The following is a 23,012-nucleotide window of genomic DNA, read 5'->3' on the forward strand; positions in this document are numbered from 1 at the left end:
TGAGATCACACCACTGCACTCTAGCCTGGGCGACGGAGCAAGACTCCATCTCAAAAAAAAAAAAAAATCTGGTAATCTCCTGTGTACCTATACTTTTCTCCCCTCCTGTTATAGTGGACGAACTGTCCAAACGCCTGCTCAAGTACTACCCCTCCATCTGTGCACAGATTCCGTCCTCTTCTGCCTAATCAAGGACATCACACTCTCTTTGTTCGTTGTCATCATTTGCTCTCTCTGGATTATTTCCTCTCTCTGGATTATTCCCACCAGCACTGTATATACAGTTCAATATCTCCCATTCAAAACAGAACAGAACAACAAAAATCTTTTTTTTTTTTTTTTTTGAGACAGAGTTTCCCTCTATTGCCCAGACTGGAGTACAGTGGAGCAATCTCGGCTCACTGCAACCTCTGCCTCCTGGGTTCAAGTGATTCTCCTGCCTCAGCCCCGGGAGTAGCTGGGACCACAGGCACATGCCACCATGCCTGGCTAATTCTTTTGTATTTTTAGTAGAGATGGGGCTTCACCATATTTTCCAGGCTGGTCTTGAACTCCTGACCTTGTGATCCACCCACCTTGGCCTCCCAAAGTGCTGGGATTACAGGTGTGAGCCACTGCTCCCGGCCCAAAAATGTTTTTTACTCCATCTCCCAGACCAGTCACTACCCCATTTCCCTGCTTGCATTATGCCACAATTCTTTGAAATATTTCTCTATACTTCACATTCTTCACTCTCCTTCCTCTTATTCTCTCTTGACTCCACTGAATTCAGGCTTTTGTCTCTGCTACTTTTCAGAGATGCTTATCAAAGTCACCCATGACTTCCATGTTACTGCATCCAATGGCCAATTCTCAGCACACATTTTTTTAACCCATCAAGAACATTTGGCACAATTGTTACTCTATCACTAAAACACTTTAGTCATTCCTTTCTATATTCTTCTCTCTTATTTGTCTTCCTACATATATTGGGGCTCTTCCTCAATCTCTTTTGTGGGTTCTTTTCAACTTCCTGACCACTAAATGCTGGAGTGCCTAAAGTGTTGGAGCATCTCAGGGCTCAGAACTCTTCTGTTTACCATCTACATTCCTCAGGTGATTTTATTTAATTAAATTCCATCTCTACTATGATGAATTCCAAATAATTCCACCCAGAATGACAGTTCAATCTACCCAACTGTCTAGTAGATATCTAGGTTTGGCTGTGTAATGGACATTTCAAATTTAACACGGCAAAAGTAGTTTTTGTTTTCTTAAAACTGCTTTTCTCATTGCTTCTCATTCTCAGTAAATGGCACCTCTATTGTTTCAAAAGCTCTGGCCAAAAATCTTGGAGTCATTCTTGATGCATTTTTAAGCAGCAGATACCTCTTGGTAGAACTTCTGCTACCATCACTGCCCAACTCTCACCCATATTATTGCAGCAGAATCTAAATCTGTTAAATGTTAAATTTGGCTACAAGGAGATTGTTTATAAAAGTATTCCTTTTTGGATTAGAATGATTCAGCAAGTTTATTTAATACTACAAGTGAATAATGAACTTAACTATAAGATCTCTTTCCTAGCACAATCACAACACACTTACTGATTGCTGCTTTTTCCTACCGCCATTATTCTTCCCTACCTTTGTGAATAATGGCAATAAAAGCTAGGTCTACTCCTCATTTTTCCTGAAAGATTGCTCCTAATTCTTAACAACGCTTCCCCAGGACAGGCACATGACTTCCCATTTTTATTTCCATTTATACAGCGCTACAAAGGGTACTGCTGAAGACTGTCCTGGTTCAACCTTGATATCTCCTACCTTTAACACACCGGAGGGAATCTGAAATTGCAGGAACAGCAGGCAGCCATAACCTGACCCTTGCTTGGCCCCTCACAGAGCTGAATACTGTGGTATGCATTAAATATTCAGCAACCTATTCCCAGTTTAAAACAAACGGAGGTGATCTTTTCAGACTGTCTAGTGGGCCTGCATTGCAACTGAAGAATGACTTTCCTGCTTCATTAAACATTTAGGCTACTTCTTGGCTTGGTGCAGCTGCCTGTCATCATGACAGCAAATAGAGTGTGGTAGTGTAGACTCCCTCTCTTTTCAGTACATGAAAACTTCCATCGCATGTTTGATGATCTTTGGCAAAGGTGACAGGAAGGGGATGGCAGTGTCAATTCTCAGAAAATTGGAACAGATTCTCAAGAAACTAGTGTTAGACCTTTCAAATATGTAGGAGGCTTGACAATGGTATTACGACCATTGTCTATTTCAGTTTTGAAACGCATTCTCTCTTGCTCTGTGGTGTTGATGAAAGCATGAGAGATTTCTAAGAGCATAGCTAAAACTGTGAAAAAAAACTTGTCTTAATATACGTATTAATAATGGCCTAAAAGACACTAAAGCTTTAAGCTGTTCTTGTGTATTAACTTATTCCTTTGCATTTGGAGCTATCTGGCCCTCCTAAATTTTTACCATCATTATTTCAAGATTATAATTTTGCCCTATTGTCATAAGGATGCACTTATGATTTGGGCTGTCACCTTCTGCTTTTGTAGCGTGTATTCAAACTCAAGAAAGCTGAGTGCACTGGGAACTCAAAGAACCTGTGCTTGACTGATCTAGTTAGTTGATAACAAAACCATGAACTACTCTGCATTTGTAAAGTGAAATTTGAAACCATGAACTACTCTATATTTGTAAAATGCTTGGAAATTGTGCTCACAACTTTCTCAGTGTATAAGAGACCATTTTCCATTTCTTCTACTAAAACCAATGAAAATGTAAAAGATGTTAAGTATAAATTAATTTTAAATGTAAGGTCTCAAATTATTTTCTTTGCATGTCGCTTTCTCTCCCTTCCATTCATCGATCTATCTTTGCATTGTAGCTTCTTCCTCATGACACATAGAAGCAATTCCAAAAGTGTTCTGTGCAAAGATCACAGGCTACTCCATTTTTTTTTTTTAATTGTTGTTCAAATTCTACTTTGGAGCAGAGGCTCTTTTTTAAAAAAAAACTGGTTTAATGTAATTTGTCATAAGAGACATTTCAATGGATAACGTTGTTTTGGCCTAATTCTTCTACATTCTTCTGGTTCTTCAATATCATTTGGTAATAAAATTTTCAGGCTGGATCTGATTGCAGATTATTTAACTTCCTCATTTTATAGATGTGACACTGAGGTCTAGGCAAGTGACATGCACTGCCTGACAGTTGTTTAAATCCTTCTCACTGTTCTCAGTTTTCTGTCCCATAGGATAATATTTTCATATTTGTCCTCATAACCTTGTCCTTTATGACGTTCCACTTTGTTCCACTTACCACGACCTTTTCCAGGACAAGTCTTCCCTGGGTCGTGCACATCTTCCTTGCAACTCCCCACCCTCCCCCACTGCCTACTGCCCCATCATTTCTAGTTCCATCATTTTGTGAAAGGGATGGTTTGACCTTTGACATGTGAATCTTTTAATTTTCTGCCCTAAATAAATTTCCTAAACTGAGAAGCAATTATATATAAATAATGTCCACTTCCTCCGATGGCAGAGTCACAGAATGTTTTCTGGTCTAGTCTTATATCAGAAGGTTTCCATCCATCCAATCTCTGTCGCTTGCTCCTATGAACCATGTAGAGCTAACACACAGAAAGTGGACATCAAGCAACTTAAATTTTGTCCCACCTCTTTCTGTTAATGTCCAAATTCACCAGTTACATTTTATCCTTTCTGCTTTATTTTTGTGCCACAAATTTTTTCCCCATATTTTTTCTATTCAAAGTGTGTGGCAAGAATTATCACTGGCCTGGCTGCCACACATACTTCTTCAATAAAATCCCACTTCTCCACTTTCTTTTGTGGTTTTGCATTTTGCTTTATTAACTCTTGCTTCAGATTCTCTGGGTGATAAGATATGCATGTCAACCCAGAACACCAGTTTATTGATTTTCACAGGAAACATAAAATACCCAGAATCAGTGTCTCTTTCCCTGGACAAGCCTGGCTTAACCTCATACACCTGGTCCTTTGACTCACTTTTTTTCTAGATTTTGGGCTAAACAGGTTTCCTCAGCATGTTACTCCTTGCTGTCAGATTATGATACAATGGAGTAAAGTACTGCATTCTTTGGCCACATTCCAGGCCGAGAGCTCTACCCTGCTTGCCCTGATAGGGCTTTGCCAGCACTGGCACATGACGTGAAATAAGTGACTCTTAACATGTTTATTTAAGTGGATCTATTTTAATTTTCAAGTTCCCAGCAACATTTTTGCAATGAATATTTGCTTGCTTATTCTAAATGTTGCTTAATTTCTTCCACTATATTTATTAGTTTCCCTCCAAAGGGGCCTTTTCTAGTTCTTTTTTTTTTTTTTTTTTTTTTTTGAGACAGAGTCTCATTCTGTTGCCCAGCCTGGAGTATAATGGCATGATCTTGGCTCACTGTAACCACCATCTCTTGGGTTCAAGCAATATTCCCTGCCTCAGCCTCTTGAGTAGCTAGGATTACAGGCACATGCCACCACACCTGGCTAATTGTTTTGTAGAGACAGGGTTTCCTCATGATGGCCAGGGTGGTCTTGAACTCCTGACCTCAGTTGATCCACCCACCTCTGCCTCCCAAAGTGCTGGGATTACTGCTGGGATTATAGGCATGAGCCAATGCACCCAGCCCCTTTTCTAGTTCTTGACTCTTCTTCTTTTAAAGATTTATTCGGCTGGGTGCAATCCCAGCACTTTGGGAGGCCGAGGCAGGTGGATCCCTTGAGGCCAGGAGTTCAAGGCTAGCCTAGCCAACATGGCAAAACCTTGTCTCTATTAAAAATACAAAAAAAAAAAAAAAAAAAAATTAGCCAGGTGTGGAGGTTGCAGTGAGGTTGCTACTGTGCTCCAGCTTAGGTGACAAAGCAAGACTCTGTCTCAAATAAAAACAAACAAACCAAAAAACATAGATTTATCTCAAGTTTTAGCCAGACAACTAATTCTGGCTCCGATATTTAGTAATGTCAGTGCTCTCCAGTTTTTATTATAGTCATGTACTGAATAAAATTTTGGTCAACAACAAACTACTTATATAACAGTGGTCTCATAATACCATTTTTTTAAACTGTACTTTCTGTGTAGGTATATTTAAATACACAAATACCATTGTGTTACAGCTGCTTACAGTATCCAGTACATGAACATGCTGTGCAGATCTGTAGCCTGGGAGCAATAGGTGACACCACATCACCTAGGTGCACCTCGGCTGCACCATCTCAAGTCTGTGTAAGTACACTCTGATTGCACAACAATGGAATCATCTAATGACATGCTTCTCAGAACGTTTCTCCGTCATTAAGTGATGCATGACTGTATTCTCCCTTTACTTTTATAATTAACCTTTACCAGCATTCCTTGTTTTGCTTATTTGTTCTTCCATTACTGTTCTCTGTAGACCCCTCTCTGCCTTCCATTTGGATGAAAATCCTGGGGATAAAGAGTGGTCTCAAGTTTCACGGTACAATAGCAACGTTATCCCCCACTTCTCTGGTTACCAAAGCACATCTCCCCTCTCAATTAGCAACTTAGAACAGCTAGTAGAACTGCAGGAGATTTCTTTGCTGCCCCTTGTATTCTGTTCTGGCTTCTGTCCTCTCTCTAGCTTTTAAGGAAGCTTGGCATAGAGAAGTGCCCTTTCGGCTGTGGGTCTTGCTAGCACTTCAGCTTCCTCCACTTGACCAGAAGCCAACAGACTTGGACCATGATGGTTCGGTTCAAGGTAGTTTTATTAGTAACCATCTGGAGAACTCAGTCCCGTGGAGTGAGTCTGCTGTGGCTGTAAAATAGCTTTCAGGGAATTTTCCAGCACATGACTTAGTCACTGATACACAGTCACATGCGAGAAGTGCCCCCTTAGACTCCACGGTTAGTGCTCCTGGAGCATTTTGTACCTCAGTCACGTTTTCCATTGTTTCAGAGCTTCCTATGTAGTTGCTCCTCCCCCTCTCCCTCTCCCTCCATAGTTGGATTTTCTGGGGTGCAGGGTCCCTGACTTACTCATCTCTATGTTGCCTGCAGCACTGTGCCCTAGAAGGAGTGGAGTAAAATGTCTGTATGAGGAATTTCACAAAATATTTTATAGAATTGGGATTGAGAATGAGCAGACTCTTAGGGGTGGTGAAGAGCTGTTAGGGTAGCAAAAGAGCTATCCACAACTGTGAGAGGTTTGAAAATCTGTTTTGAAATTCCTATCACAAGGGATGCACGTCTTTTGAAATCTTACTTAAAGGAAAGGAGACTGAATGTTTGAACCCAGTTGTCTTAAGACATACACATGACCTACAGGCAGTAGCTGATGAGGCGAGGGAAAAAGAGCTGCAGTGACTTGCTTTATCCTCAACAATCCATTTTTCTAGCCCCGTCTTTCCAACTTCTTAGTTGAAGTTATTCCTCTTAGGGGAACTTTAAACCCTCTTTAATTAGGAGAGAGAAAATGTGAGATGGAGAGAGAAACTATCACAGGGAGGGGTGTGGCATTCTGAAGAAGTGTTTGTTATTTGAAATATATTCAAATATAGATTTGCATCTTCTGAGCAGGAATGTTTAGTGTTCCTCGAGGGAGGGTTAGGACGTCTGCAGCAGGAATATAAGGAGAAAGACTCGAGTCTAGGATTCAGTCCTAGACTTCTAGAGGAGGACTTCCAGATTTGTAGAAAAGCACGAGTTTTGAAAGGCAAGCTTTGTGGAGAGAGAATTTCTTTAGCATCTATTGAGAGCTGTCCTGGTGGACCAGATGACAATAAACAGCAGGGACAGAGAGAAGTAGCCTATGATGGGGGAGGAGGAACGTGTGAGAGAGGAGGGAAGATAGACGGAGGGGAAGCAGGCAGTGACACATGTCCTGACCACTCCTTTATGGGCTGATGGCTGGAGAGAGGAGCCATGGTGAATCAGTGGACACAAAAGCAAAGGGGTTTGTGTCCTGGCCCGCTCTGGATCCCCTGGGAGGATGGCAATATCTGCTGGTTGGCACATCGGCTGTGATGTGTCCCTGAGGGAGAAGCTGGCTGACAGATGGGCCTGAGGCAGCTCCTGGCTCTCCCCAGCCTGCAGGTGGTGTGCAGGGGACTAGAGACCCTTAAGAGTCCTGCTGAAGAAATTGAGGGATTCTGGGAGGATGGAGGAGTAGGATGAGGTCAGGATGAAGAAGCTGCAGAGCAAGTGACTGGCAAGTGACTGGCACGCTGGAGCCAGGTGGTGGATGACAGAATGCTGTCCCCAGTGGGCAGACGGATGGGCCTACTGATCCTCAGCAGTCACCAGTGTGAGGCATGAGCTGGACCCTAGAAGGAAGGTGGAGAGACCAGCTGGCAGAGAGGGTATCTTTGGGTAGGGCAGTTATTTACTCAATCCAGGTATTATATAATAGCCTTTTTGAGATCCATAGATTTGTATTTTGTGACTGAGAAGCTGAGGCTCTTGAAGTGAGGGAAATTCACCCAAGTTCATCCAGGAGCCTGTAGACTCAGGGCTAAGTTCTGTGTTCAGCCTCAGCAGTTCATCCCATGTGCTTAACGTCAGTTTCTCTGCTCCTTTCAAGTTTTTATTTTTTTTCTGGTTTCTACTTTTAGATGTCTCATTTAATCTCCAAAGACGTTCATGATTCTTCTGAGATACATACTCCAAACAGATAAAACGTAGTATGATTTGGCCTTATAGTAATGACTCAATCCATCTCCTTTTAATAAAAATGCTGTAGTAATCCCCAGTGGAAAATCCCATACAGTATAAAATTGTTTTTTGGGGAAACCCTCGATTAGTTCTCCCAGTTGATTTTATATTTCATTCATTTGGAGCTTATTGGATTTACATTTGAGACTCCAAAATTAAAAAGTAATAATTAAACACAGCAGAATATTGAATTTTTCAAATTCATGGTACTTTGTTAATTTTCGATTTTTCTTTCTTTTGCATATGGTCAGAGTCTGTGATAAAGATCTTATCCCACTATGTATATTTTCCTCATTCATTCATGCAAACTACAAGAAAGTTCATTTCTTTTTTTTTTTGAGACGGAGTTTTGCTCTTGTTGCCCATTCAATGGCTCGATCTCACCTCACCACAACCTCCGCCTCCTGGGTTCAAGCTCTTCTCCTGCCTCAGTCTCCCAGGTAGCTGGGATTACAGGCATGCACCACCATACCTGGCTAATTTTGTATTTTTAATGGAGATGGGGTTTCTCCATGTTGGTCAGGCTGGTCTCGAACTCCCGACCTCAGGTGATCTGCTTGCCTTAGCCTCCCAAAGTGCTGGGATTACAGGCGTGAGCCACTGTGCCTGGCTGAAAGTTCATTTCTTAATCAAAATTTTGTCATAATTTGTATCCATTAATTTTTCTTAACAGTTAAAAAATACACATTTGTAGACTCCTGGTTTCTCTCTTTCATGTAAAGAGCTTGGAATCACTGTTTCATCCTAGTAACGAGTAAAACCTGAACAGACTAAAAAGTCAAGAAGTCTTCTTGGTCTGTGAGAGGGGAGGACGCAGGGCAAATTGTTGTTCCCAAGATTGGAGTGAGAGGCAAATACAGGGAGACACAGCTTAGTGGAGCAAAGGCTCACGCCCAAGTGGAACCTCGGTGGGAACCAGTGCCAGAGCAGGAAAACCTTAACTGTAATTGATGAATTCTCAGAGATACAGTGTGGACAGCTCTGACTTTTAAAAACTCCAGGGGCCAGGCATGGTGGCTCATACCCTTAATCTCAGCACTCTGGGAGGTTGAGCTGGGAGGATCGCATGAGCTCAGGAGTTTGAAACCAGGCTGAGCGACATGGCGAAACCCTCTTTTTACCGGGGGGGGGGGGGGGGGGGGGGGGGGGGGGGGAAGCTCCAGGAGGACCTGGTCATAGTGGGGGCCCTTACAATATTGTGAAATTTCTCTCCAAGAGCTTGAGCAGTTCCAGAGAAAAATTGCCTTGTACTTTTGGTAAAGGGAGGGGAAAATGAACCCTGTTGAAATATGCCAGGGCACTTTGTTCTTAATACCAGTGTTCGCTATCAGGAGAAACTGGCTGACCAGAACCTAATCTGCTGGGTATTATCAAAGCCTAACAGATGGGGGTAGGGAATACCCAATTCCAGTCAGTTTTAGCATTTCATGTGGAAGAAGGGAAATACCCAACTCCAGCCCACTCCAGTCATCCTGTACCACCTAAGAGGGGAGGGAAAAAACTGAGAAACACTTGTGAAGTTCACAGCCCAGAGTGAGTCACAGGACCACTAAGACCGAGATGTAATTATAGCACTATAGCATGCTGCCCCTCCACCCATACCTTACCCCACCACATTACAAAAGGACTATTTACAGCATTTCCTTTGATCCAACACATTGTGTCCAGCGAACAAGAAAAAATTACAAGGCATACTAAAAGTCAACAAACAAAAACAGAAAAACAAAAACCACACCACAGAGCAAGTATCAGTGCCAGGCATGGCAACGATGTTGGAATGATCAAATCAGGAGTTTAAAACAACTATGATTAATGCGCTAAGGGCTCTACTGGGTAAAGTAGACAGCTTGCAAAAACAGATGGGCAATGTAAGCAGAGAGATGGAAATTCTAAAAAAGAACAGAAAAGTAGTGCTTAACGGATATGAAGAATGCCTTTCATAGGATTACTAGTAGACTGGACATGGCCAAGGAAAGAATCTCCAAGCTTGAGGATATATCAATAGAAACTTTGAAAACTGAAAAGCAAAGAAAACAAAGATTGAAAACAACTAACTAGAATATCCAAGATCTATGGGACAACTATGAAGGAGTAACACGTGTGTAGTGGGAATACAAGAAGAAGAAGAAAGAGGAGCAGAAGAAATATTTGAAACAATAATGGCCGGGCGTGGTGGCTCATGCCTGTAATCCCAGCACTTTGGGAGGCCAAGGAGGGTGGATCACCTTAGGTCAGGAGTTCAAGACCAGCCTGGCCAACATGGGCAAACCTCATCTCTACTAAAAATACAAAAATTACCCAGGTGTGGTGGCGGGCACCTGTAATCCCAGCTCCTTGGGAGGCTGAGGCAGGAGAATCACTTGAACCTGGGAGGCAGAGGTTGCAGTGAGCCAAGATTGTGCCACTGCACTCCAGCCTGGGCAATACAGAGAGACTCCATCTCAAAAAAAAAAAAAAAAAAAAAAAAAGATTGAGAATTTCCCCCTATTAACATCAGACACCAAACCACAAATCCAGGAAGCTCAGAGAACACTTAGCAGGATAAATGCCAAAACACCCACATCTAGGCATATCATTTTCAAACTACAGAAAGCCAAAGATAAATAAAAAGTCCTGTTGTTTGAGATCAGGAGTTCAAGGCTACAGTGAGCTGTAATCATGCCATTGCACTCCAGCCTGGGTGATAGAGTAAGACCTTGTCTCTAAAAATGAATAAAGAAATTAAACAAAGAAAAAAGAAAATCCTGAAATAAGCCAGAGGAAAATAACATGTTACTTTTAAAGGAATAAAAAATAAGAATTGTATCCTGCTTCTCCCCAGAAAGCATGCAAGCCAGAAGAGAATGGAGTGAAATATTTAAAGTGTTGAAAGAAGTTGGGTGCAGTGGCACATGCCTGTAATCCTAGTTACTTGGGAGGCTGAGGCAGGAGAATCACTTGAGGCCAGGAGTTCAAGGCCAGCCTGGGCAACATAGTGAGATTCTGTCTCTAAAAAAAATGGAAAAAAATTATATCAGAAATGAAAAGAGGGGTCATAATTACATACCCAAGGACATTAAAAGGATAACAAAAACATACTATGAACAACTGTACACCCACAAATGTGATAACCTAGAGGAAATGGATTGATTCCTTGAAATACGCAAGTGGCCAAAATTCAAACAAGAAGAAATGGACTATTTGAGTAAGTCTGTATCTATTAAAGAAATTGAATCAATAATCAGCTTCCAAAACACAAATCCCAGGCCCAGGTGGGTTCACTAGTGAAATCTACAAACATTTAAGGAAGATATTATATCAGTTCTTTACAATCTCTTTCACAGGATAGAAGCAGAGAGAATACTTTTTTTTTTTTAAGATGGAGTCTTGCTCTGTCAGCCAGGCTGGAGTGCAATGGTGCAATCTTGGCTCACTGCAGCCTCTGCCTTCCGGGTTCCAGCGATTCTCCTGCCTCAGCCTCCCAAGTAGCTGGGACTACAGGTATATGCCACAACACCTGGCTAATTTTTGTATTTTTAGTAGAGACAGGGTTTCACCATGTTGGCCAGGATAGTCTCAATCTCTTGACCTTGTGATCTGCCTGCCTTGGCCTCCAAAGTGCTGGGATTACAGGCGTGAGCCACTGCACCCGGCCCAGAGGGAATACTTTCTAACTCATTCTATGAGGGTAGCATTATTCTAATACCAAAGCCAGACAAAGACATTACAAGAAAACTATAACCAATACTTCTGATAAACGTAGATGCAAAAATCCTCAAAAGAATTAGCAAATCAAATCCAACAATGTATAAAAGAATTATACACCATGACCAACTGGGATTTATCACAGCTATTTCCAGGCCTGTTCAACATTTGAAAATCAATTAATCCACCATATCAAAAGGCTTAAAAAAATCAGTGTTATCAATAGATGTAGGAAGAGCATTTGACAAAATCCACACTCATCCATAATAAAAATTCTCAGTGAACCAAGAACAAAGGAGAACTTCTTCAGCATGATAAAGAATATCTACAGAAAACCTACAGCTATATCATGCTTTATGGTGAGAAAAAGCTTTCCCCCTAAGATCAGAAAGAAGGCAAGGATGTCGCTTCTCAGAACTCCTTTTCAAAATGGCATTTGAAGTTACTAATGCAATAAGACAAGAAAAGGAAATAAAAGTTAAACACATTGGGAAGAAAAAAATAAACTCTTGTTCATAAATGTCATGATCATCCATGTAGAACTTCCAAAAGAACTGACAAAAAACAAACTACTGAAACTATGAAGTGATTATAGCAAGGTTGCAGGGTACCAGGTTAATAAATAAAAGTCAATTGCTTTCCTGTAGTCTAGCAACAAACAAATGGAATTTGAAATTAAAAACACAATACAAATGTAAATATTACTTTAACACCTCCACAAATAAAATATTTAGCTATAAACCTAACATGTACAAAATCTATGTGAGGAAACCTATAAAACTCTGAATGAACTCAACTACATAAGTGGGCTGATATTCCATGTACATGGATAGGAAAACTTAATACTATTAAGATGTTGGTTCTGACCAGGAGCAGTGGCTCATGCCTGTAATCCCAGCACTTTGGGACACTGAGACAGATCTCTTGAGCTCAGGAGTTTGAGACCAGCCTGGGCAACATGGCAAAATCCTGTCTCTACAAAAAATACAAAACTTAGCCAGGCATGATGGTGTGCACCTGTAGTCCCAGCTACTTGGGGGGTGGAGGCAGGAGGATTGCTTGAGTCCAGAATATTGAGGCTGCAGTGAGCTGTGATCATGCCACTGCACTCCAGACTGGGTGACACAGTGAGACTCTGTCTCAAAAAAAAAAAGTTCTTTTCAACTTGATCTATACATTCAATGCAATCCCAATCAAAATCCCAGAAACTTATTTAGAGGCTATTAACAAACTGATTCTAAAGTTTATATGAAGAAACAAAATATCCAGAAGAGTCAATACAATTTTGATTGGAATAACAAAGTTTAAGGACAGACACTACCTGACTTCAAAACTTACTATAAACTACAGTAATCAAGACAGTGTGGTAGTGCCAAAAGAACAGGCAAACAGATCAATGGAACAACAGACAATCCAGAAATAGAGACACATAAATCTAGTCATCTTACATTGGCAAAGGAGCAAAGGCAATACAATGAAGAAAGACAGTCTTTTCAATAAATGGTGCTGGAACAACTGGACTTCCACAGGAAAAAAAAAAAATTAAATATAGACCTTATACCCTTCACAGAAATTAACTCAAATGGATCATAGACCTAAATATAAAATGGAAAACCATAAGAGTCCTAGAAGGTAACAGAGAAAATCTAAATGACCTTGGGGATAGCAATTACTTTTAAGATATAACACCAAAGGCATGCTTTGTGAAAGAAATGGTAAGTTGGACTTTATGAAAATGAAAAAGTGCTCTGTGAAATACAGTGTTGAGAAAATGAGAAGACAAGTCATAGACTAGGAGAAAATGTTTGCAAAAGTCTTATAAGAGACTATAATCCAAAATATACAAAGAACTCTTAATATTGAAGAATAAGAAAACAAACAAGCAGTATTGGGTTCTCAGCAAAATTTAAGAGGAATGTAGAAATTCCTCTTTGGCCCATAAAAAGTGGGCCAAAGACCTTAACAGACATCTCACCAAAGAAGATATACAGATGACAAATAGGCATATTAAAAAGATGCTCCAGCCAGGCGTGGTGGCTCCTGCCTGTAATCCCAGCTACTCAGGAGGCTGAGGCAGGAGAATCGCTTGAACCCGGGAGGCAGAGGTTGTAGTGAGCTGAGATCACACCACTGCACCCCAGCCTGGGTGACAGAACAAGACTCCACCTCAAAAAAAAAAAAAAAAAAAAAAAAAAAGATGCTTCACATCACATGTTATCAGGGAAACACACACACAGAAAACAAATACCACTACATGCCTGTCAGGATGGCCGAAATCTGTAACACTGACAAATGCTGGCCGGAATGTGGAGCAATGGGAGCTCTCATTCATCACTGGTGGGGATGCAAAATGATGTAGCCACTTTGGAAGACAGTTTGCCAGTTTCTTACAGAACTAAACATTCCCTTATCATACAGTCCAGCAATTGTGTTCTTTGGTATTTACTCAAAGGAGTTAAACTTACATCCACACAAAACTTGTGCATGGGTGTTTATAGCAGTTTATTCATTATTGCCAAAACTTGGAAGCCACCAAGATGTCCTTCAGTAGGTGGATGGATAAATAAACTGTAGTACACACAGATAATAGAATGTATTTCAGAACTAAAAAGAAATTAGCGATCAAGCCATGAAAAGACATGGAGAAAATTACCAAGTGAAAGAAGCCAATCTGAAAAGGCTACATGCTGTAAAATTAACTATATGATATTCTGAAAAGGCAAAACCATGGAGACAGTAAAAGCATCAGGGGTTTTCAAGGGTTGGGGAGGATGAATATGGAGCACAGACGATTTTCAGGACAGAGAAAATGCTCTGTATGATACTAAAATGATAGATACGTGTCATTATACATTTTTCCAAACCAACAGAATGTACACCACCAAGAGTGAACCCTAATGTAAACTATGGACTTTGGGTGATTATAATGTGTCCATGTAAGTTCATCAGTCAGAACAAGATGTACCTCTGAGGTGGGGGATGTTGATAATGGGGAAGTCTATGTCATGTGTAGGGGGAAGGGGATATATGGGAAATCTCTACATTCCTCTTTAATATTGCTGTGAACCCAATACTGCTTAAAAATAGTCTTAAAAATATGTGCATATGTGTGTCTATGTGTGTATATTTGCCACAAGAAAAAATATGAGGGAACAGGTGGTGAACGAGTTAGCTCTAGACCTACAAAAAAGTCACATTCTGCAGTGGTTCTGACTCAGAGTAGAGGGTTTAGGGAACTGGGAAGTGCCAATATCTACTGAGACTCCTCTACTCCCCATCTTCTCTCTCTCTGCCAGCATTTCCCCAGTGCATTCAAGTGCAAAACCTGCGAGATCAGGAGAAGTGCAGGGAGGTACATGTGGACTGAAAAAAAAAAAAAAAATCAGATGCCACTCCTTTTATTTTGTTGGGAGATAAAATATTTGTTCACATTTTATCTGTACATAGATTTAAATATGTTTTTATTTTTATCGATTTAGGGGGTAAAGTACAGATTTCTTACATATGTTGCATAGTGGCGGATTCTGGGCTTTCAGTGTACCTCTCATCCTAATAGTGTTCACATTATTTAGTGTTTAATGTATAATATATCATATATTATACATTAATATAATTAAATTAATACATGAATATTATATATGTTTAATATATATAAGTCGAACTTTAAAATTCATTGGTGGACCATGTATTTTGCTATCTTAGAAATGAGGCTAAAGGTTACCATGTAGGGAATTATGCAGAGGCATTAATAAGTCTGGCACAGGTAATGAACTTGATAGAAATAATTGCTTACTTATGTTTTTGAAATTGCTGAATTTTTATTTAAATTTCAAAGTATTGGGGCTAGGCACGGTGGCTCATGCCTGTGATCCCAGCACTTTGGGAGGCCTAGGTGGGCGAATCACCTGAGGTCAGAGGAGTTCAAGACCAGCCTGGCCAACATAGAGAAACCTCATCTCTACTAAAAATGTAAAAATTAGCTGGGTGTGGTGGTGGGCGCCTGCTGTCCTAGCTACTCTGGAGGCTGAGGCAGAAGAATTGCTTGAACCCAGGAGGCAAAGGTGGCAGTGAGCCGAGATTGCACCATTGCACTCTAGCCCGGGTGACAAAGGAAGACTCCATCTCAAAAAAAAAAAAAAAAAAAATACATTTTTAGCACTAGGTGAACTGGCTGTATTTGTCTACTCCACAGCCATGCACAGGGCCCCACCTAAATTTTAAAATATGGGGACCAGAGCTTGGTAAATCTTCTTTGCTGGACACTGGGATCTTTAAAATAGGACAATAGAACTACATATCATGATCCCAAGAAGATTGTATGCACACCACTGGGGATTTAAATATAATGAGTCTTAGGAAATAAAATGATCACCATTCTTAAGAAAAAGAACATTCCTGTAATATGTGCAAATTCAACAGAAGTTAGAATATGCAAGCAGTTCATGTTTTGCTGATTTTTAAATAAAACCTTTAGTATAATATAACTTTTAAAGATATATTTAGAAATTATAGCAGAATTGCAACAGCATTACAGAAAGTTGAAAAATGGAGGAAAAAGTTCCTCTTGGGAACCAATATCAGAACTGACATCATTTTGCTGTGTTAAGTCAGTAATTCCTCAGTTGACCACCAAATTGGAATCACCTGGGGAGCTTGTTAAACAGCAGATCTTGGCTCCTTGTGAGTCAGAATCTCTGTAGGTAGGACCCCATGGATTTATAGCTTTAATAAGCTCTCCAGCTGATTCTGATCTGCAGCTGAGAGATTAACTTGTTCAGCTGCCTAGACCATTCTACCACCAGTTTATCCTGCAGGGCCCATCCCAGGCTTTGCTGCAGAGATTGTCTCTGCTTAAGACAAGCCACAGAAGGCTTAAAATGGGAGGTGACCTGATCTTACTCATTTGTATAAAGCGCTGGAGTAGAATCTGAAAGGAACAAAACTGGGAGTTAGGGAGAGCAATTATGAAGCATGGTGAGGATAGAGATACGTGGGTACATTTGAGGCAAATTTAGAAGGTAGAATTTGGTAGAACTTGCTGACAACTGGATTTAAGAAGGAAAAAAATCAAGACATTGTCCAGGCTTAGGGACAGAACAGATGGTAACAACTATTTGAGATAGGACACATAGGAACCTTATTTATATAAATTTTTATTATAATTTGTCTGAAATATTTTTCCAAAAGTGGTATTTAAATATGCATCTGAATTAAGACAAAAATACAACTTACCTTAAATTTTAAAGTAATCTTTAAGAGGGAAAAATAGTCACTGTATAGTGGAGAGACTAGGGAGACACCACCTTAACCAAGTGATCCAAATTGATGTCACCAGAAATAAGACATATGAACACCCTGTGCCCCCATTAGGACGCACTGAGAAGAGCACAACGTCACATCTGAGGTATTCTTGCTAAAACTGCATAACCTTGGCTGGTGTGCGGTGGCTCAGGCCTGCAATCCCAGCACTTTGGGAGGCTGACGGGGGTGGATCACCTGAGGTCAGGAGTTCGAGACTAACCTGGCCAACATGGTGCAACCCTGTCTCTACTAAAAATACAAAAATTAGCCAGGCATGGTGGCGGGCACCTGTAATCCCAGCTACTCGGGAGGCTGAGGCAGGAGAATCGCTTGAACTCAGGAGGCAGAAGTTGCAGTGAGCTGAGAACGTACCATTACACTCCAGCATGGGTGACAAGAGGGAAACTGTCTAAAATAAATAAGTAAATAAATAAAAAATAACACTTAGCTTAAAACACATACATTGGGCCGGGTGCGGTGGCTCACCCCTGTAATCCCAGCACTTTGGGAGGCCGAGGCAGGCAGATCACAAGGTCAGGAGATGGAGACCATCCTGACTAACACGGTGAAACCCTGTCTCTACTAAAAATACAAAACATTAGCCAGGCATGGTGGCGGGCACCTGTAGTCCCAGCTACTCTGAAGGCTGAGGCAGGAGAATGGCGTGAACCCCGGAGGCAGAACTTGCAGTGAGCTGAGATCGCACCACTGCACTCCAGGCTGGGCGACTCCATCTCAAAAACAAAAAACAAAAAACACATACATTGTACAGCTATACAAAACTATTCTTTTTTCATGTATATATATATATATTTACTTTTTAAACCTTGTTAACTAAGACACAAACACACACATTAGCCTAGGCCTACACAGGGTTAGGATCATCAATATTGCTCACTGTCTTTCACTGTACATCCTTCCAAGGTCTTCAGGGCCAGTGATGCTCATGGAGCTGTGATCTCCTATAACAGTGACTTCTTCTGGAAAACCTCCTGAAGGACTTGCCTGAGACTGTGTTACAGGGTAGCTTTTTTTGTTTTTAGAAGTATCCTCCAAAATGATAAAAACTATAATATAGTGAACACATAAACTAGGAACAGCTGTTATGATCAAGTATTAGGTACTGTACGTACTTGTTTGTGCTAGACTTTTATACAACTGGCAGTGCAGTAGGTCTGTTTACAACAGTATCGCCACAAACACGTATGTGTTGCACTGTGACGTTAGGGTGGCTATGATGTCATGAGGTGATAGGAATTTTTCAGCTCGTTATAGTCTTATGGGACTATCATTAAACAACGCAGTCATATGCAGAAATGTTATGTGGTCCATGATTATGTCTTGGATGAACTGCAGAATTTCACACTCCAAGGCAAAGACCAGAGTAGTGATGGAGCAGGGGGTGGCCCTGGTGTTCAGGTTCCTGCATCTTCTGGGGCCTGAGGTCGCAGGCAACCTGGTCCTCTGGAAAAATGCCAATCACAGTGCCAACGCCTGAATGTCCTGGGGAAATAACTCGGTGCTACCTGTGTTAACTTCCATCATTTTCTCTGGAGTTTTAGGGTGATTATGTTTTGATGCTGACTTTGTTTTCAGGTTAACCTCAGTTTGACTCTCCATAGAGGTGACTGGAAGCTCTTTCCTTTGATGTTTATCAAAGCCTTTAATACACTGGAACTGGAAGACACTATAATATTTTGTCAATTAGATGTAAATCAGTTTCTAAATCATATATTACCATTATGACATTTTGTTTATAATTTCTGGGATTATTTGGCGTTAATAACCTCCACAAATGGCCACCAAGACGTTTTCTCTTGCATGGTAAACAAGAGCTTCCTTAGTCACTTCCTTGGCATTGAATGAACCCTCCCTGCCTGTGCCTCCCCGCTGCCTGCTTCTCAGTGCTGTGGTCATGTGGCTGCAGGAGGCCCTGAGCTCCTGAGCAGAGCAAGGTCTGTAAGGTAGATGCAGGGCATATTCTCAGGACACCGTATCAGCAGGCCTGACATTTGATCTACAGGAGCAAACTCAGTAGAGAGACAGAGAGGGACAGTTTTGCCTGCAAATGTGAACTCTGACCTAAAGACGGCTGCTCAAAATAGCCCTCATCCTCTTTGCGTAAAACTGATATGCAAGCCTTTATCTCAGTCGCCCTTGGTCACCTGCCTTTCTTACTTGACTCTGCAATTCTCCAGGTGGCTATTCCTGGATGGCACTCATCCAGAAAGGATCATTGCTCCTTTTTCTCTTTATTTCACTACCGGAGATTATTTTGATAACATTACGATTTTACAAACCATAAAATTCATACATTTCAAGTGTACAATTCAATGACTTTTTTGTAAGGTTGAAAAGTTGTGCAACCATTACTGTAACACAGTTTTAGAACATTTTCATCATCCCGGTTAGATCCTTTATGCCCAAGTAGTTAATTACCATCTTCACCCCCAACTCCAGGTACCCACTAATCTACATTCTGTCTTTGTAGAATTGCCTTTTCAGGATACTTCACTTAAATATAATCAGACTATACACGGTCATTTGTGTCTGGCTTCTTTCACTTATAATGTTTTTGAGGTTCATCCATGAGGTGGCATGTCAGTGATTTCTGTGATGGTGGGTTCCTGCTGCCCCTGCCCCCAAATTCCTTAAAGGTGCTAAGCCACCTGCTCTTTGAAGAACCCCCGCTGCTTTCCCCTAGGCTCTCCTGCCATCAGTTTCCCACAGGGTTGTCAGGTCTCATCTCTCGGTGGCTTCACCTGACTGAGCTGCCTGCCTTCTCCAGCCTATCGTCCAGGCCCCGTCTGGCTCCCTGTTCCCCGCACACTGGCTTCCTGCTCTTCCTCCGAAGGCCTGGCTAGTTCCTGCCTCAGGCTCTGCCCACTGCTGCTGTCCCCACCACCCCCACAAACCCCCAAATCTTTGCCCAGTGTTTGTCCCCTCATTCTGTTTGGGTCTTTGTTCAAATGGTGCTTCCTGAGGCACCCTGATCTCGACTCAAATAGCATTCCTTCTCTCAGACTATTGATTTGCCTCACTTTGTTTCTTCACAGCTCTTTTTATTCCTGTTTCTTGTTAATTCCTGAAATTATACTTTCTGTTTATTATCTTAATAGGCTCGTGGCTATCGTAGTCTGTTTAAGCTATTATAATAGCATAAACTGGTGGCTTATCAACAACAGAAATTTCTCTCTCACAGTCCTAGAATCTGGGATATCTAAGATCAAGGCACTGGCAGGTTTGGTGTCTGATGAGGGTTGCTTCCTGGTTCATAGGCGACACCGTCTCCTGTGTCCTCACATGGTGGAAGGGATGAGGGGGTCTCTCCTTGGGCTCTAATATAAAGGCACCAGTCCCATTCATGAGGATTCTGTCCTCATGACCCATCACCTCCTGAAGGCCCTGCCTCCTAATACCATCACTTTGGGATTTACAATTTCAACATACACATTTTGGGGAGGATATAAACACTCAAACACTCAGACAACAGTAGTCAGAGAGCTGTCTCGGCCAGGCATGGTGGCTCATGCCTGTAATCCCAGCCCTTTGGGAGGCTGAGGTGAGTGGATCACCTGAGGTCAGGAGTTCAAGACCAGCCTGGCCAACATGGCGAAATTCCATCTCTACTAAAAATACAAAAAGATTAGCCAGGAGTGATGGCATGCGCCTGTAATCCCAGCTACTGGGGAGGCTGAGGCAGGAGAATCACTTGAACCCGGGAGGCGGAGGTTGCAGTGAGCTGAGATAGCACCACTGTACTCCAGCCTGGGCCATAAGAGCAAAACTCCATCTCAAAAAAAGAGTGCAGTCTCCAAGGCCCAGCTCCTGGGGTTACTGCCCTGCCTGCCCACTTCCTGGCTGGGGGACTCAGACCTCTGCCAAATGGGGAAAAGGTATTATGTGCTTCCTAAAGTTGTGTGAGGACAAACATTCATCCACACAGAGCGCTTACAGCAGGTGGCACAGGATAAACACGAGCAAGATAATTTACCATCTGTCTCCTCCCTGGAATATCAACTGGATGAGGGCAGGACTTTTTCTTTCTGCACCTTCAGTTCCTGAGATACGGAGGCAGAGAATGGCTCAATGTTCCTCCTTCATGGGCCTCAGTCCTCATCCCACTGGCCTGACCACCCCAATAGTATGACCTTTGCCTCTTTACAGCAACCCCCCCCAGCTTTCCAGCCTGTCCTTAACCTGCCTTTGAGTCGTTGCAACTCCTTCTGGGCTGTGTGGCCTGCTGGGAACTTCCAGAGGCTGGTAAAACTGACAAACCTTGGGAGACCGGTGACAGGCTTCCTTAGTTGAAATTTATCCTTTTCAAACTCGTAGCACCATTTGTGTGTAGCTGCTTAAGCTTTAGTGGGAGTATTTAAGAAACATGATTAATTGGAAAGTTTTATAGTATTCCAGGTATGTACATAGTGAACATAGACATGACTTTATCTCACTAAGGTAACAAATGCTCTGGTGTGTTTAGCAAGGCCTTGTGACAAAGCAGTGAGGCCACCTGTGCAACATGTACAACTAATTTTTTTTTTTTTTCCCAAAACAACACTCCTCAAAAAACTAAACATAGAGGTCCTCTATGATTGAGCAATTCCACTACTGGGTATAAATCCAAAAGAAAGGAAATCAGTATGTCAAAAAGATAGCTGCACTCCTGTGTCTACTGCAGCACTATTTACAATAGCCAAGAGAGGGAATCAGCCTACGTTCCCATCAGCAGATGAACAGATAAAGAAAATGTGGTACATATATACGGTGGAATATGATTCAGACATGAAAAAGACTGAGATCCTGTCATTTGCAGCAACATGGATGGAACTGAAGGTCAATATGGTAGTGAAATAAGCCAGGCACAGGAGGACAAATACCGTATGTTCTCCACTCATGTGGGAGCTAAAAAAGTAGGCGGAGAAAGGGAGGATGTAGATTAATGGGTACAAATATAGTTTGAAAGAAGACCTAGTGTTAGATCAGTAGGGTGTCTACAGTTGACAGTAATCTGTGCATTTCCAAATAGCTAGAAGAGAGTAATGATAAGACGACCCAAAGGGCAGAGCGCAGGATACAGAAAAGTGGGATCAAACAGAGAAGAATCCCTTCGAGTCCCGGGTCGGAGCCCAATGTCAAGTCTTATTTCTTTTTTTTTTTTTTTTTTTTGAGACGGAGTCTCGCTCTGTCGCCCAGGCTGGAGTGCAGTGGCCGGATCTCAGCTCACTGCAAGCTCCACCTCCCAGGTTCACTCCATTCTCCTGCCTCAGCCTCCCAAGTAGCTGGGACTACAGGCGCCCGCCACCTCGCCCGGCTAGTTTTTTGTATTTTTTAGTAGAGACGGGGTTTCACCGTGTTAGCCAGGATGGTCTCGATCTCCTGACCTCGTGATCCACCCGTCTCGGCCTCCCAATTAAAGCTCCCCACACTCCCCAAAATACCTTTAGTTGGTGGGATTAGTTATCCTGTTAAAATCTAGATACAAAAATTAGGTTGGAAAAGAGAACTCCTAACTGGAGGCCAATCATGCTAGGCATTAAAAATGTCTTACTGTATTCCTCATCATCAGTTGCTAAGTGACATTTAAGAGTTGAACCCAGTCGTGACATCTGAAGCTCAGACACTACACACTGTATTTTCTGCTGTGAAGCAGACCTTAGAAAGTATGGTTAGATTCTGTGCAACCTTCAAAATGCTCTGGACTCAGTGGGTACAACTCAGCTATCTGTACTTCACACAACACAGCTAGTCTAGGAAAGAGGCTGCCTTTGGCTTGACTGTGCAAATGTATTTTCTTTCTTTCCTGCCATGCTGGTCAGCAGTTACACCAAAGCTAGCTAGTATCAGCTTCTGAGTAGATGGTGATGATGATGGAGTCTTGGTATGCAACACTAGCTACTGGCACACAGTTTCCAGAGGGCTTATAGTGAATCATATGTTCAATGACAGCTGTATTATGTACAGTACTAAATAGTAATGGAAAACATGATTCCAGAAGAGAAAAACCAGGCCCTATAGCTGTCTTTCAGTATGCTTGGTATGCAGTGATATGCTTGATATAGAAAATGGTATGTCTAATTTTTGACCATAACTTGAAGTAGAGAATGAGAGAGAGCTCTTAAAAGCACATACATGTACAGCTTGGAAGATGGGACTTACTTGGAAAAGTACAAATTATTGGAATAATGAGGTAAATCTTTTAAGCTATTTTATATAACGTTAAGATACGATATAAAATAATTTTCATATCTGATAAAGCAAGACAAAGGGGAAAAAAACTGTTTCAAGTTAGATCAGCATTTCCCAAACTGATATTCAAAGGAACAT

This window comes from Theropithecus gelada, chromosome 4, assembly GCF_003255815.1.
Source record: "Theropithecus gelada isolate Dixy chromosome 4, Tgel_1.0, whole genome shotgun sequence".
NCBI lineage: Eukaryota > Metazoa > Chordata > Mammalia > Primates > Cercopithecidae > Theropithecus > Theropithecus gelada.